This window comes from Zophobas morio, unplaced genomic scaffold, assembly GCF_036711695.1.
Source record: "Zophobas morio isolate AGI-343-1 ecotype UQ-CSIRO unplaced genomic scaffold, CSIRO_AGI_Zmor_V1 ptg000028l, whole genome shotgun sequence".
Lineage (NCBI taxonomy): Eukaryota > Metazoa > Arthropoda > Insecta > Coleoptera > Tenebrionidae > Zophobas > Zophobas morio.
This window is the reverse complement of record NW_026972133.1, coordinates 2,188,310-2,205,663: the sequence shown is the minus strand read 5'-3', so window position 1 is coordinate 2,205,663 and position 17,354 is coordinate 2,188,310. Positions and strand designations below refer to the sequence as shown.

At 32.3% G+C, this 17,354-nt stretch overlaps 1 protein-coding gene across 1 annotated transcript in view; it reads left to right on the top strand.

Moving 5' to 3' along the window:
* The window catches only part of LOC135136935 (homeobox protein aristaless-like), a 167,721-nt gene that overhangs the window by 134,540 nt on the left and 15,827 nt on the right, over positions 1-17,354 (top strand). The gene's annotated exons all lie outside the window — the stretch shown is intronic.

Below are 17,354 nucleotides of genomic sequence, written 5' to 3'. Positions count from 1 at the left end.
TAAGCAAATTGACTTCACAACGTTGATAACCCAAGCGGTTATTATTAGCTACGCTTCTTCTGGTTGAACAACAGCGACGCATGCCAAATCGATGGGACACTCAATGGCTGCACAGCTGAGACAACCCCTCATAATGACATTGTAAAATTTTATTGTAAACATTCTCCAACTGTACACAACACGTTTTTTGTCCACTTTCCACCTGAAACCAAAAAAACCCACCCATTTTGCATAATTCGCCCATTTCCGGAATATCCGCACCACGGCTCCTGACATTTACACGCGTATTTCTGCATCATTACATAATTAATATCTAATTAACATGATTGTCACTTACAAATGCCAAATTTTATTATCTCGACTCGACTTTGTTCATTCGCACCTGTCCCAAAGGTCAAGCGAACCTTTCCCAAATCCGTCCGCGGTTTCTCGGCCACCTGTACAAACCCATCCTGCGCAAAAATCCTCTTCCCACAGCTCGCCGAACGAGTGAGATGCGTTTTAATGATCCCATAAATAATTTTGATTAAAATTCCCGGCTTAATTACCCAATTAATACATGCAGCATGCAACCAATCCAGATTGATTGAATGCAGATTATTCCATGTAAATAATTTCAAACCAGAGCTTAGTTTAACGGTTCGCGGCAATTTACTTAATTCGATTACTCATATTTAATTAAGTAAGAGGACAAAAAAAGCGCGATAAACAAAGCAATTAGAAAATGCCTTATCGGAGAGGATCGCCTACCGGTGATTCAGCTAAGGTCAGGGCAATTTTCGCTTTCATCCTTGCGGTTGCCCGGGTTTTTTATCATCATTATTCCTACTACTATTGTTATTTTCATTTTTTTTTTGTCAGTGTTCATGCGTTTTGTTTCTGCCAACTGATTTAAATTCCGGGCAAAAAATCGTAAAAAACGCGTGCTGTCATTCAATTATGGGTGATTACGATAATTGATCGGTGCGGCTCTAAAAGGAAATTGAATTAAGTTAAATCCACAATGTTTGCCAACGCGGGGAAATTACGAGCCATTAAGATTTATTGGCGAGGAATATTAAAAGCAATCAGCGCGTTTCCAGGAACTGCGAAGAATGGGCTTTTGATTTTCTCGTCATTGTCTGTACCCGGAACAGAGGCGATCGAATCTGGTGGGAAATTTTTTCCGGCGCCACTGGAGGGCGTGTTCCATATCCAATTAATTTTTTTCGAGCGGTTCTCGTTAGACTTTGTCGAAAAATATCCAGCGCGAATCGATTTTTACACTCGGAATTTATCCATAAATATTCTATTAAAGGTAAAGCAAACATGGAAATGGGCTTCTTCATGCTTGGGGGATTTGTTGTGAGGAAAACGCGGTGGCCTTCGGAAGACGTCGATTGTGTTGTGTTTTCGCGATTTAACTAGATTTGTGGGTGATTGGATGGGGAGAGGCGGGTGTGGCGAGTCGAAGGTGCGAGTGCATGGGAAGGTTGGGAAAGTAAATTGAGGCTAGAGAGATTTTGAAATTGGGTATTGTTGCATTACAATAAATCGACAGCCAGTAGTTTAGTTGAGAAATTTATTGACAAGTACTTAATATTAAAAGCAATGATCGTGATTGCAGGAACAGAAATTTAAACACTAGAAATTTTTCCATAACTCTAAAACACCAAATTTTTGATTTCAAAATTTGTAAATACAGAAAATAAAAGGAATTTACTTCTTAAAAAGAATTATTAGTAATAGGTTCGATATTTAAGTTTAGAAATTTAAATTGTGGAAATCCAAAAACTGAAACTGTCAAAGTTGGATTCTGGTTATTTAATCTTAACGAATTTACTTCTTAAATACCAAAATTTCTGTATTAATTCTGAAGTTACCACTTTCAGGTCTTGAAATCGAGATAATTTAGGTAAATATTCCTCTAGAGATAAAGTAATTACAAAAAATTTAATCCACAGCGCTGGGTCTTGAAATTCAGAGTCCTAAAATTTCTAATTTCTGAATTCTAAATTTCAAATCTTCGATAAGTCATAAAGCACCGACTTTCAAATTTCAAAATTTCTGTCTTCCACGATTCTATATCAAGTTTACAAAAATTTTATTGCTACATAACTTATTAAATTTATCAAAATACTGCAAAAATTCTCACTTGATACATAGAAATTTCAAATTTAGAACTTTGAAGATTTTCCGTCCTTTTAATTTTAAAAATTTGATTATTAGTCTGGACGCATCAACTTTTAAAAAATATATTGTCGAAGTGAATCTTCAACCTGATTTCAGTTTTTTGAATTTCGAACTTTAAATTCTTAAACTTGAATTTTCAGCTTTTAACCATCAAAGAAATAGTAATAAATTCGATATTTAAGTTTAGACATTTAAATTGTGGAAATCCAGAAACTTAGACCGTCGAACTTGGATTCTGGTTTTTTAATCTCAACGAATTCACTTCTTAAATGCCAAAATTTCAGTATTAATTCTGAAGTTGCCACTTTCAGGTCTTGAAATCGAGATAATTTAGGTAAATATTCATCTAGAGATAAAGTAATTACAAATAATTAAATCCTCAGCTCTGGGTCTTGAAATTCAGAGTCCTAAAATTTCTAATTACTGAATTCTAAATTTCAAATCTTCGATAAGTCATAAAGCACCGACTTTCAAATTTCAAAATTTCTGTCTTCCACGATTCTATATCAAGTTTACAAACATTTCATTGCTACGTAACTTATTAAATTTATCAAAATACTGCAAAAATTCTCATTTGATACATAGGAATTTCAAATTTAGAACTTCGAAGATTTTCCGTCCTTTTAATTTTAAAAATTTAATTATTAGTCTGGACGCATCAACTTTTAAAAAATATATTGTCGAAGTGAATCTTCAACGTGATTTCAGTTTTTTGAATTTCGAACTTTAAATTCTTAAACTTGAATTTTCAGCTTTTAACCATCAAATAAATAGTAATAAATTCGATATTTAAGTTTAGAAATTTAAATTGTGAAAATCCAGAATCTTAGACCGTCGAACTTGGATTCTGGTTTTTTAATCTCAACGAATTCACTCCTTAAATGCCAAAATTTCTGTATTAATTCTGAAGTTGCCACTTTCAGGTCTTGAAATCGAGATAATTTAGGTAAATATTCATCTAGAGATAAAGTAATTACAAATAATTAAATCCTCAGCTCTGGGTCTTGAAATTCAGAGTCCTAAAATTTCTAATTACTGAATTCTAAATTTCAAATCTTCGATAAGTCATAAAGCACCGACTTTCAAATTTCAAAATTTCTGTCTTCCACGATTCTATATCAAGTTTACAAACATTTCATTGCTACGTAACTTATTAAATTTATCAAAATACTGCAAAAATTCTCATTTGATACATAGGAATTTCAAATTTAGAACTTCGAAGATTTTCCGTCCTTTTAATTTTAAAAATTTAATTATTAGTCTGGACGCATCAACTTTTAAAAAATATATTGTCGAAGTGAATCTTCAACGTGATTTCAGTTTTTTGAATTTCGAACTTTAAATTCTTAAACTTGAATTTTCAGCTTTTAACCATCAAATAAATAGTAATAAATTCGATATTTAAGTTTAGAAATTTAAATTGTGGAAATCCAGAAACTTAGACCGTCGAACTTGGATTCTGGTTTATTAATCTCAACGAATTCACTTTTTAAATGCCAAAATTAAAGTATTAGTTTTGAAGTTGCCACTTTCTGGTCTTGAAATCGAGATAATTTAGGTAAATATTCATCTAGAGATAAAGTAATTACAAAAAATTAAATTCTCAGCGCTGGGTATTGAAATTCAGAGTCCTAAAATTTCTAATTTCAGAATTCTAAATTTCAAATCTTCGATAAGTCATGAAGCACCGACTTTCAAATTTCAAAATTTCTTTCTTCCACGATTCTATATGAAGTTTACAACAATTTCATTACTACGTAACATATTAAATTTATCAAAATACTGCAAAAATTCTCATTTGATACATAGGAATGTCAAATTTAGAACTTTGAAGATTTTCCGTCCTTTTAATTTTAAAAATTTGATTATTAGTCTATACGCATCAACTTTTAAAAAATATATTGTGGAAGTGAATCTTCAACTTGATTTCAGTTTGTTGAATTTCGAACTTTAAATTCTTAAACTTGAATTTTCAGCATTTAACCATCATATAAATAATAATAAATTCGATATTTAAGTTTAGAAATTTAAATTGTGGAAATCCAGAAACTTAGACCGTCGAACTTGGATTCGGTTTTTTTAATTTCAACGAATTCACTTCTTAAATGCCAACATTTCAGTATTAATTCTGAAGTTACCACTTTCAGATGTTGAAATCGAAGTAATTTAGATAAATATTCATCTAGAGGTAAAGTAATTACAAAAAATTAAATCCTCAGCGCTGGGTCTTGAATTTCAGAGTCCTAAAATTTCTAATTTCTGAATTCTAAATTTCAAATCTTCGATAACTCATAAAGCACTGACTTTCAAATTTCAAAATGTCTATCTAACACGATTCTATATGAAGTTTACAAAAATTTCAAGGCTACGTAACTGATTAAATTTATCAAAATACTGCAAAAATTCTCATTTGATGCATAGGAATTTCAAATTTAGAACTTTGAAGATTTTCCGTCCTTTTAATTTTAAAAATTTAATTATTAGTCTGGACGCATCAACTTTTAAAAAATATATTGTCGAAGTGAATCGTCACCGTGATTTCAGTTTTTTGAATTTCGAACTTTAAATTCTTAAACTTGAATTTTCAGCTTTTAACCATCAAATAAATAGTAATAAATTCGATATTTAAGTTTAGAAATTTTAATTGTGGAAATCCAGAAACTTAGACCGTCGAACTTGGATTATGGTTTTTTAATCTCAACGAATTCACTTCTTAAATGCCAAAATTGCTGTATTAATTCTGAAGTTACCACTTTCAGGTCTTGAAATCGAGATAATTTAGGTAAATATTCATCTAACGATAAAGTAATTACAAAAAATTTAATCCTCAGCGCAAAGTCTTGAAATTCCAGAGTCCTAAAATTTCTAATTTCTGAATTCTAAATTTCAAATCTTCGATAAGTCATAAAGCACCGACTTTCAAATTTCAAAATTTCTGTCTTCCACGATTCTATATCAAGTTTACAAACATTTCATTGCTACGTAACTTATTAAATTTATCAAAATACTGCAAAAATTCTCATTTGATACATAGGAATTTCAAATTTAGAACTTTGAATATTTTCCGCCCTTTTAATTTTAAAAATTTGATTATTAGTCTGGTCGCATCAACTTTTAAAAAATACATTGTCGAAGTGAATTTTCAACCTGATTTCAGTTTTTTTAATTTCGAACTTTATATTCTTAAACTTGAATTTTCAGCTTTTAACCATCAAATAAATAGTAATAAATTCGATATTTAAGTTTAGAAATTTAAATTTTGGAAATCCAGAAACTTAGACCGTCGAACTTGGATTCTGGCTTTTTAATCTCAACGAATTTACTTCTTAAATTCCAAAATTTCAGTATTAATTCTGAAGTTGCCACTTTCAGGTCTTGAAATCGAGATAATTTAGGTAAATATTCATCTAGAGATAAAGTAATTGCAAAAAATTAAATCCTCAGCGCTGGGTCTTGAAGTTCAGAGTCCTAAAATTTCTAATTTCTGAATTCTAAATTTCAAATCTTCCATAAATCATAAAGCACCGACTTTTAAATTTCAAAATTTCTATCTTCCACGATTCTATATCACGTTTACAAAAATTTCATTACTACGTAACTTATTAAATTTATCAAAATTACTGCAAAAATTCTCATTTGATACATAGGAATTTCAAATTTAGAACTTTGAAGATTTTCCGTCCTTTTAATTTTAAAAATTTGATTATTAGTCTGGATACATCAACTTTCAAAAAATATATTGTCGAAGTGAATCTTCAACCTGATTTCAGTTTTTTGAATTTCGAACTTTAAATTCTTAAACTTGAGTCTTCAGCTTTTTACCATCAAATAAATAGTAATAAATTCGATATTTAAGTTTACAAATTTAAATTGTGGAAATCCAGAAACTTAGACTGTCGAACTTGGATTCTGGTTTTTTAATCTCAAAGAATTCACTTCTTAAATGCCAAAATTTCAGTATTGATTCTGAAGTTACCACTTTCAGGTCTTGAAATCGAGATAATTTAGGTAAATATTCAGCTAGAGATAAAGTAATTGCAAAAAATTAAATCCTCAGCGCTAGGTCTTGAAATTCAGAGTCCTAAAATTTCTAATTTCTGAATTCTAAATTTCAAATCTTCGATAAGTCATAAAGCACCGACTTTCAAATTTCAAAATTTCTGTCTTCCACGATTCTATATCAAGTTTACAAAAATTTCATTGCTACGTAACTTATTAAACTTATCAAAATACTGCAAAAATTCTCATTTGATACATAGGAATTTCAAATTTAGAACTTTGAAGATTTTCCGTCCTTTTAATTTTAAAAATTTTATTATTAGTCTGGACGCATCAACTTTTAAAAAATATATTGTCGAAGCGAATCTTCAACCTGATTTCAGTTTTTTGAATTTCGAACTTTAAATTCTTAAACTTGAATTTTCAGCTTTTTACCATCAAATAAATAGTAATAAATTCAATATTTAAGTTTAGAAATTTAAATTGTGGAAATCCAGAAACTTAGACCGTCGAACTTGGATTCTGCTTTTTTAATCTCAACGAATTCACTTCTTAAATGCCAAAATTTCTGTATTAATTCTGAAGTTACCACTTTCAGATGTTGAAATCGAAGTAATTTAGATAAATATTCATCTAGAGGTAAAGTAATTACAAAAAATTAAATCCTCAGCGCTGGGTCTTGAAATTCAGAGTCCTAAAATTTCTAATTTCTGAATTCTAAATTTCAAATCTTCGATAAGTCATAAAGCACTGACTTTCAAATTTCAAAATGTCTATCTAACACGATTCTATATGAAGTTTACAAAAATTTCAAGGCTACGTAACTTATTAAATTTATCAAAATACTGCAAAAATTCTCATTTGATACATAGGAATTTCAAATTTAGAACTTTGAAGATTTTCCGTCCTTTTAATTTTAAAAATTTTATTATTAGTCTGGACGCATCAACTTTTAAAAAATATATTGTCGAAGTGAATCTTCAACCTGATTTCAGTTTTTTGAATTTCGAACTTTAACTTCTTAAACTTGAATTTTCAGCTTTCAACCATCAAATAAATAGTAATAAATTCGATATTTAAGTTTAGAAATTTAAATTGTGGAAATCCAGAAACTTAGACCGTCGAACTTGGATTCTGGTTTTTTAATCTCAACGAATTCACTTCTTAAATGCCAAAATTTCAGTATTAATTCTGAAGTTGCCACTTTCAGGTCTTGAAATCGAGATAATTTAGGTAAATATTCATCTAGAGATAGACTAATTACAAAAAATTAAATCCTCAGCGCTGGGTCTTGAAATTCAGAGTCCTAAAATTACTAATTTCTGAATTCTAAATTTCAAATCTTCGATAAGTCATAAAGCACCGACTTTCAAATTTCAAAATTTCTGTCTTCCACGATTCTATATGAAGTTTATAAAAATTTCATTACTACGTAACTTATTAAATTTATCAAAATACTGCAAAAATTCTCATTTGATACATAGGAATTTCAAATTTAGAACTTTGAAGATTTTCCGTCCTTTTGATTTTAAAAATTTGATTATTAGCCTGGACGCATCAACTTTTAAAAAATACATTGTCGAAGTGAATTTTCAACCTGATTTCAGTTTTTTGAATTTCGAACTTTAAATTCTTAAACTTGAATTTTCAGCTTTTAACCATCAAAGAAATAGTAATAAATTCGATATTTAAGTTTAAAAATTTAAATTGTGAAAATCCAGAATCTTAGACCGTCGAACTTGGATTCTGGTTTTTTAGTCTCAACGAATTCACTTCTTAAATGGCAAAATTTCTGTATTAATTCGGAAGTTGCCACTTTCAGATCTTGAAATCGAGATAATTTAGGTAAAGATTCATCTCGAGACAAAGTAATTGCAAAAAATTAAATCCTCAGGGCTAAGTCTTGAAATTCAGAGTCCTAAAATTTCTAATTTCTGAATTCTAAATTTCAAATCTTCGATAAGTCATAAAGCACCGACTTTCAAATTTCAAAATTTCTGTCTTCCACGATTCTATATCAAGTTTACAAAAATTTTATTGCTACGTAACTTATTAAATTTATCAAAATACTGCAAAAATTCTCACTTGATACATCTGTAATTCAAATTTAAAACTTTGAGAATTTTCCGTCCTTTTAATTTTAGAAATTTGATTAACAGTCTAGACACATCAACTTTTAAAAAATAAAATATCGAATTGAATTTTCGGCCTGATTTCAGGTTTCTAAATTTCGAACTCTAAATTCTTAAACTTGAGCTTTCAGCTTCTTACCATCAAAAATTTAGTGATAAGTTCGATATTTTAGTTTAGAAGCTAAAATTGTGGAAATACAGAAACTTCGACTTTCAAAATTGGATTCTGGTCATTTAATCTCAAAGAATTTACTTTTGAATCCCAAAAGTTCACTATTAATTCTGAAGCTTCCGCTTTCATATTTTGAAATCGAGACATTTTAAATATTCATCTAGAGATAGTGCAATGGCAAAAATTAAATCTGTAGCTTTAGTTCTTGAAATCCAGAATTATAAAATTTTTCATATACGGATTCTAAATTTCAAATTTTCGATAACTCTTAAAGATCATCAACTTTCAGATTTAAAAATTTCTGTCTTTCACGATTCCATGTGAAGTTAACAAAAATTTCATTATTACGTAAGTTACTAAATTTATCAAAATATTGCGAAAATTCTCATTCGATACATCTGTAATTCAAATTCAAAACTTTGAAAATTTTCCATCCTTTCAATTTTAAAAATTTGATTAACAGTCTAGACACATCAATTTTTAAAAAATAAAATATCGAATTGAATTTTCGGTCTGATTTCAGGTTTCTAAATTTCGAACTCTAAATTCTTAAACTTGAGCTTTCAGCTTCTTACCATCAAAAATTTAGTGATAAGTTCGATATTTAAGTTTAGAAGCTAAAATTGTGGAAATACAGAAACTTCGACTTTCAAAATTTGATTCTGGTCATTTAATCTCAAAGAATTTACTTTTGAATCTCAAAAGTTCACTATTAATTCTCAAGTTTCCGCTTTCAAATTTTGAAATCGAGACATTTTAAATATTCATCTGGAGATAGTGCAATTGCAAAAATTAAATCTGTAGCTTTAGTTCTTGAAATCCAAAGTTATAAAATTTTTCATATCTGGTTTCTAAATTTCAAATTTTCGGTAACTCTTAAAGATCACCAACTTTCAGATTTCAAAATTTCTACAACTTAGACTTTAAATCTTGGAACTGATATGAGTCTGTGTAAAGAAAGCATTTTTTGTTAAACCCAAGCCTGGATGTCGATCTCGCAGTTTGCACAGCAAACTCATCGATCCGCACATCAAAAACAATGACTCTTACTATCATACAACCTTCACAAACCACAATTCTTGTGAAATAGAGACATGTAATTTATTTAATTAAGCCTAATCGCTCAAGTCCGTGACTGTAGTACACTCGGTGTCCGAAAAAAGTCGACAAAAAATCCGTCTGAAATGACTCGCTTCCTCCGGTACTGTGTCATTTCAACACAACAGGTGTCCGTCTACACCTCTCTCGCTCCCTCCTGATGGGCCCTAATCATACCTTCATCCTTGCCTAATTCACATAAACAATACCAACTCATGATTACCGAGCCACGAAAAAAACAACCACCCGCAACGCCTCTCTCTCTCCCCCGCGAGTGCGAGCGAGACCGACCGCCGACTTGCCTCACATAATGAGCATAATTACGACGCGCAGAGAAAATAAGTGGATATCAATTACTTGGCCGTTTAGGTACGCAATTGTTTTCCGTAATTGAATTCACGAATTTGAATCGGGCGCGCTTTCCGACCGAAAACCGCCAAATTGAATGAAAAGCGAATTCTCGTAGAAAAACGAGGCAATTACGGGGAGACGATATCATTAGCGCAGGTAGCTATTGTTGGGTTTTTTCCAATTTATCGGCGTGCTGCGATCTCTGTCAGTTTTATAAATGTACAATGGCCGAGCGTGAAATCTGGCAATCGCTTGAAAATAAGCTGTTCCATAACTCATTATAAATTTGTTTTGTTGCTGGATTTTGTAGCGAGCACAGTCACGCACCGGCGGCGACGGCTGCGCCGGTGTAAACCCGGCTGCTAAAGGCGGGCTTGCACCTCCCGCGGTCGGACGAGCCACAATTATTTCGCAACTGGTGTCGAACAGGGCGAGCCCCAACTACGGGAAAAGTATAAGGAAATTGGTTAATAAAATGTATGGAACCAAATTTAATTCAAATTTAAAGAGCGAATAGTGTGTAATGATGAACTGCGTAGCAAATTTTTTTTTATTTTTTTTTAATTGTGACTGCTAACTTCAAGTATACAAAACTAAACAGCTAGAATATAGAATGTTTTAAACCGCAATGAGCAATCTTGTGCCGTTCTGTACTTATGTTTCGTTAAATTTGAAAAAAAGGCGTATTTTTGACTCTGAAATGACACCTTCTTACATATTCTTCTCTCAACACTAAAGGGCAGACTACCCGATCTAAAATTTTCCTCGTAGAACTACAAACCTTCTACGAATCGAATGCTTCAAACCGCAATGAGAAATCTTGTGCAGTTTTGGAGTTATGTCTCGTTAAATTAAAAAAAAAACTTGTTTTCAACTCAAAAATGACACCTTTATATATATTCTTCTCTCCAAACTAAACGGGTAGAATATCCGGTTCGAAAATTTAGTTGTAGAACTACAAAGTTTGAAGGATTCGAATTCTTCAAACCACAATGCCATTTCTCGTGCCCTTTTGGAGTTATCTCTGTGAAATTCGAAAAAAGGCTGTTTTTTTAACCATCAAATGACATCTTTCTATATATTTTTCTCTCCATTCTAAATGGATACAGGATCCGGTCCATAAAATGTGTTCGTACTACAAGAAAGTTTCAAGAAATCGATTGCTTTAAAGCGCAATGTGGAATCTTGTGCCATTTTGGAGTTATGTCTAGTTAAATTTGAAAAAGAACCTCATTTTTTACTCTGAAATGGCACCTTCTTACATATTCTTCTCTCAACACTAAACGGACAGACTACTCGATCTAAAATTTTGCTCGTAGAACTAGAATCCTTCTACGAATCGAATGCTTCAAACCGCAATGAGAAATCTTGTGCCGTTTTGCAGTTATGTCTCGTTCAATTTAAAAAAATAGCTTGTTTTCAACTCAAAAATTACACCTTTTTATATATTCTTCTCTCCAATCTAAACGGGTAGAATATCTGGTTCGAAAATTTAGTTGTAGAACTAGAAAGTTTCAAGCATTCGAATTCTTCAAACCACAATGCCATTTCTCGTGCCGTTTTGGAGTTATCTCTGTGAAGCTCGAAAAAAGGCTGTTTTTTTTAGCTATCAAATGACATCTTTCTATATATTCTTCTCTCCATTCTAAATGGGTACAGGATTCGGTCCATAAAATGTGTTCGTACTACAAGAAAGTTTCAAGAAATCGAATGCTTTAAAGCGCAATGTGGAATCTTGTGTCATTTTAGAGTTATGTCTAGTTAAATTTGAAAAAGAACCTCATTTTTTACTCTGAAATCGCACCTTCTTACATATTCTTCTTTCAACACTAAACGGGCAGACTACGCGATCTAAAATTTTGCTCGTAGAACTAGAAACCTTCTACGAATGGAATGCTTTAAACCGCAATGAGAAATCTTGTGCCGTTCTGGAGTTATGTTTCGTTAAATTTGAAAAAAAGGCATATTTTTGACTCTGAAATGACACCTTCTTACATATTCTTCTCTCAACACTAAAGGGCAGACTACCCGATCTAAAATTTTCCTCGTAGAACTACAAACCTTCTACGAATCGAATGCTTCAAACCGCAATGAGAAATCTTGTGCAGTTTTGGAGTTATGTCTCGTTAAACTAAAAAAAAACTTGTTTTCAACTCAAAAATGACACCTTTATATATATTCTTCTCTCCAAACTAAACGGGTAGAATATCCGGTTCGAAAATTTAGTTGTAGAACTACAAAGTTTGAAGGATTCGAATTCTTCAAACCACAATGCCATTTTTCGTGCCGTTTTGGAGTTATCTCTGTGAAATTCGAAAAAAGGCTGTTTTTTTAACCATCAAATGACATCTTTCTATATATTTTTCTCTCCATTCTAAATGGATACAGGATCCGGTCCATAAAATGTGTTCGTACTACAAGAAAGTTTCAAGAAATCGATTGCTTTAAAGCGCAATGTGGAATCTTGTGCCATTTTGGAGTTATGTCTAGTTAAATTTGAAAAAGAACCTCATTTTTTACTCTGAAATGGCACCTTCTTACATATTCTTCTCTCAACACTAAACGAACAGACTACTCGATCTAAAATTATGCTCGTAGAACTAGAATCCTTCTACGAATCGAATTCTTCAAACCGCAATGAGAAATCTTGTGCCGTTTTGCAGTTATATTATATCTCGTTCAATTAAAAAAAAAGCTTGTTTTCAACTCAAAAATGACACCTTTTTATATATCCTTCTCTCCAATCTAAACGGGTAGAATATCTGGTTCGAAAATTTAGTTGTAGAACTAGAAAGTTTCAAGGATTCGAATTCTTCAAACCACAAAGCCATTTCTCGTGCCGTTTTGGAGTTATCTCTGTGAAGCTCGAAAAAAGGCTGTTTTTTTTAGCTATCAAATGACATCTTTCTATATATTCTTCTCTCCATTCTAAATGGGTACAGGATTTGGTCCATAAAATGTGTTCGTACTACAAGAAAGTTTCAAGAAATCGAATGCTTTAAAGCGCAATGTGGAATCTTGTGTCATTGTGGAGTTATGTCTAGTTAAATTTGAAAAAGAACCTCATTTTTTACTCTGAAATCGCACCTTCTTACATATTCTTCTTTCAACACTAAACGGGCAGACTACGCGATCTAAAATTTTGCTCGTAGAACTAGAAACCTTCTACGAATGGAATGCTTTAAACCGCAATGAGAAATCTTGTGCCGTTCTGGAGTTATGTCTCGTTAAATTTTAAAAAAAGCTTGTTTTCAACTCAAAAATGACACCTTTGTATATATTCTTCTCTCCAAACTAAACGGGTAGAATATCCGGTTCGAAAATTTAGTTGTAGAACTACAAAGTTTCAAGGATTCGAATTCTTCAAACCACAATGCCATTTCTCGTGCCGTTTTGGAGTTATCTCTGTGAAATTCTAAGAAAGGCTGTTTTTTTAACCATCAAATGACATCTTTCTATATATTTTTCTCTCCATTCTAAATAGATACAGGATCCGGTCCATAAAATGTGTTCGTACTACAAGAAAGTTTCAAGAAATCGATTGCTTTAAAGCGCAATGTGGAATCTTGTGCCATTTTGGAGTTATGTCTAGTTAAATTTGAAAAAGAACCTCATTTTTTACTCTGAAATGGCACCTTCTTACATATTCTTCTCTCAACACTAAACGGACAGACTACTCGATCTAAAATTTTGCTCGTAGAACTAGAATCCTTCTACGAATCGAATGCTTCAAACCGTAATGAGAAATCTTGTGCCGTTTTGCAGTTATGTCTCGTTCAATTTAAAAAAAAAGCTTGTTTTCAACTCAAAAATGACACCTTTTTATATATCCTTCTCTCCAATCTAAACGGGTAGAATATCTGGTTCGAAAATTTAGTTGTAGAACTAGAAAGTTTCAAGCATTCGAATTTTTCAAACCACAATGCCATTTCTCGTGCCGTTTTGGAGTTATCTCTGTGAAATTCGAAGAAAGGCTGTTTTTTTAACCATCAAATGACATCTTTCTATATATTCTTCTCTCCATTCTAAATGGGGACATGATCCGGTCCATAAAATGTGTTCGTACTACAAGAAAGTTGCAAGAAATCGAATGCTTTAAAGCGCAATGAGGAATCTTGTGCCATTTTGGAGTTATGTCTAGTTAAATTTGAAAAAGAACCTCATTTTTGACTCTGAAATGGCACCTTCTTACATATTCTTCTCTCAACACTAAACGGACAGACTATCCGATCTAAAATTTTCCTCATAGAACTAGAATCCTTCTACGAATCGAATGCTTCAAACCGCAATGAGAGATCTTGTGCCGTTTTGGAGTTATGTTTCGTTAAATTTTAAAAAAGGCTTGTTTTCAACTCAAAAATGACACCTTTTTATAGATTCTTCTTTTCAAACTAAACGGGTAGAATATCCGGTTCGAAAATTTAGTTGTAGGAATAGAAAGTTTCAAGGATTCGAATTCTTCAAACCACAATGCCATTTCTAGTGCCGTTTTGGAGTTATGTCTGTGAAATTCGAAAAAAGGCTGTTTTTTTAACTATCAAATGACATCTTTCTATATATTTTTCTCTCCATTCTAAATGGATACAGGATCCGGTCCATAAAATGTGTTCGTACTACAAGAAAGTTTCAAGAAATCGAATGCTTTAAAGCGCAATGTGGAATCTTGTGCCATTTTGGAGTTATGTCTAGTTAAATTTGAAAAAGAACCTCATTTTTGTCTCTGAAATGGCACCTTGTTCCATATTCTTCTCTCAACACTAAACGGACAGACTACCCCATCTAAAATTTTCCTCGTAGAACTAGAATTCTTCTACGAATCGAATGCTTCAAACCGCAATAAGAAATCTTTTGCCGTTTTGGAGTTATGTCTCGTTAAATTTTAAAAAAGGCTTGTTTTCAACTCAAAAATGACACCTTTATATATATTCTTCTCTCCAAACTAAACGGGTAGAATATCCGGTTCGAAAATTTAGTTGTAGAACTACAAAGTTTCAAGGATTCGAATTCTTCAAACCACAATGCCATTTCTCGTGCCGTTTTGGAGTTATCTCTGTGAAATTCGAAGAAAGGCTGTTTTTTTAACCATCAAATGACATCTTTCTATATATTCTTCTCTCCATTCTAAATGGGGACATGATCCGGTCCATAAAATGTGTTCGTACTACAAGAAAGTTGCAAGAAATCGAATGCTTTAAAGCGCAATGAGGAATCTTGTGCCATTTTGGAGTTATGTCTAGTTAAATTTGAAAAAGAACCTCATTTTTGACTCTGAAATGGCACCTTCTTACATATTCTTCTCTCAACACTAAACGGGCAGACTGCCCGATCTAAAATTTTGCTCGTAGGACTAGAAACCTTCTACGAATCGAATGCTTCAAACCGCAATGAGAAATCTTGTGCCGTTTTGGAGTTATGCCTCGTTAAATTTGAAAAAAGGGTGTTTTCAACTCAAAAATGAGATCTTTTTATATGTCCTCCTCTCCAAACTAAACGGGTAGAAAATCCGGCCCGAAAATTTGTTTTTTAGAACTAAGAAGCTTCAAGGAATCGAATACTTTAAACCACAATGCGATTTCTTGGGCCGTTTTGGAGTTACGCCTCTGAAATTTGGGAAAAGGATGTTTTTCAACTCTCAAATGACACCTCCCTATATTTTCTTGTGTCCATCTTAAACGAATAGAGTATCCGGTCTACAAATTTGTTCATACTAGTAGAAAGCTTCAAGGAATAGAATACTTTAAACTGCAATGCGCAATCTTGTGCCGTTTTAGACTTATCTCTCGTTAAATTTGAAAAAAAGCTTTATTTTTGACTCTGAAATGGTATTTTCATACATATTCTGCTCTCCTAAAAATCTTCGACGAATCCAATGCTTCAAACCACAATGCGGAATCTTGTGCCGTTTTGGAGTTACGTCTCGTTAAATTTGAAAAAAGGGTGTTTTCAATTCAAAAATGACATCTTTTTATATGTCCTCCTCTCCAAGCTAAACGGGTAGAAAATCCGGTCCCAAAATTTGATTCTGAGAACTAGGAAGCTTCAAGGAATCGAATACTTTAAACCACAATGCGATTTCTTGGGCCGTTTTGGAGTTACGCCTCTGAAATTTGGGAAAAGGATGTTTTTCAACTCTCAAATGACACCTCCTTATATTTTCTTGTCTCCATCCTAAACGAATAGAGTATCCGGTCTACAAATTTGTTCGTACTAGTAGAAAGCTTCAAGGAATAGAATACTTTAAACTACAATGCGGAATCTTGTGCCGTTTTAGACTTATCTCTCGTTAAATTTGAAAAAAAGCTTTATTTTTGACTCTGAAATGGTATTTTCATACATATTCTTCTCTCCACACTAAACAGGTTGAGTATCCGATCTAAAAATTTGCTTGTAGAACTAGAAATCTTCGCCGAATCCAATGCTTCAAACCACAATGCGGAATCTTGTGTCGTTTTGGAGTTATGTCACGTTAAATTTGAAAAAAGGGTGTTTTCAATTCAAAAATGACATCTATTTATATGTCCTCCTCTCCAAGCTAAACGGGTAGAAAATCCGGTCCGAAAATCTGTTTGTTAGAACTAAGAAGCTTCAAGGAATCGAATACTTTAAACCACAATGCGATTTCTTGGGCCGTTTTGGAGTTACGCTTCTGAAATTTGGGAAAAGGATGTTTTTCAATTCCCAAATGACACCTCCTTATATTTTCTTGTCTCCATCCTAAACGAATATAATACTCGGTCTAAAAATTTGTTCATACTAGTAGAAAGCTTCAAGGAATAGAATGCTTTAAACTCAAATGCAGAATCTTGTGCCGTTTTAGACTTATGTCTCGTTAAATTTGAATTGCCCATGACTCCACATTTATGACAACAAAACCTTGGTTTATTTTTTTCCGGTGTATGCCTACCCTGGATTTTTCCCATTGTGCTCGTCCACACCTAATTAAATTCAACGAAACCTCTTTAATTCTCTCGTCTCGCCCAGGCAACATCAAACAACGCATAAAATATTGGCGCTCATCATCAAATAATTTTTAACAAAGCCCTAATTAATGTTAATCACCTATAATGACTTTATACGGGCAATTAAAGTTACCAACTTGTAAAACAAAATGAGGAACCCAACAATAAACCAATATAACAGCTTGTTAGCGGTTTTGAATATCATTACCAAAGCGATTAAACAAGAATTGACCGAAGACGGAGCTCCGCGCTATCCCAGAAGTGACATAAAAATAATAATCAGGGACAAGTTACCGACTTGTCAAAGTAATTAATCGTAATGAGTAGTGCTTTCAATATGGTTTCCGCCTGATTATATAGTCAACCAGCAATACATTCAAATAAGCATAATATCTGGTATGTAACAAAAAAAGTAAAAACTTACCGTTACTTCTGATTTTTCTGTGACTTTGTTTCGCTTTCTGCCTGGTT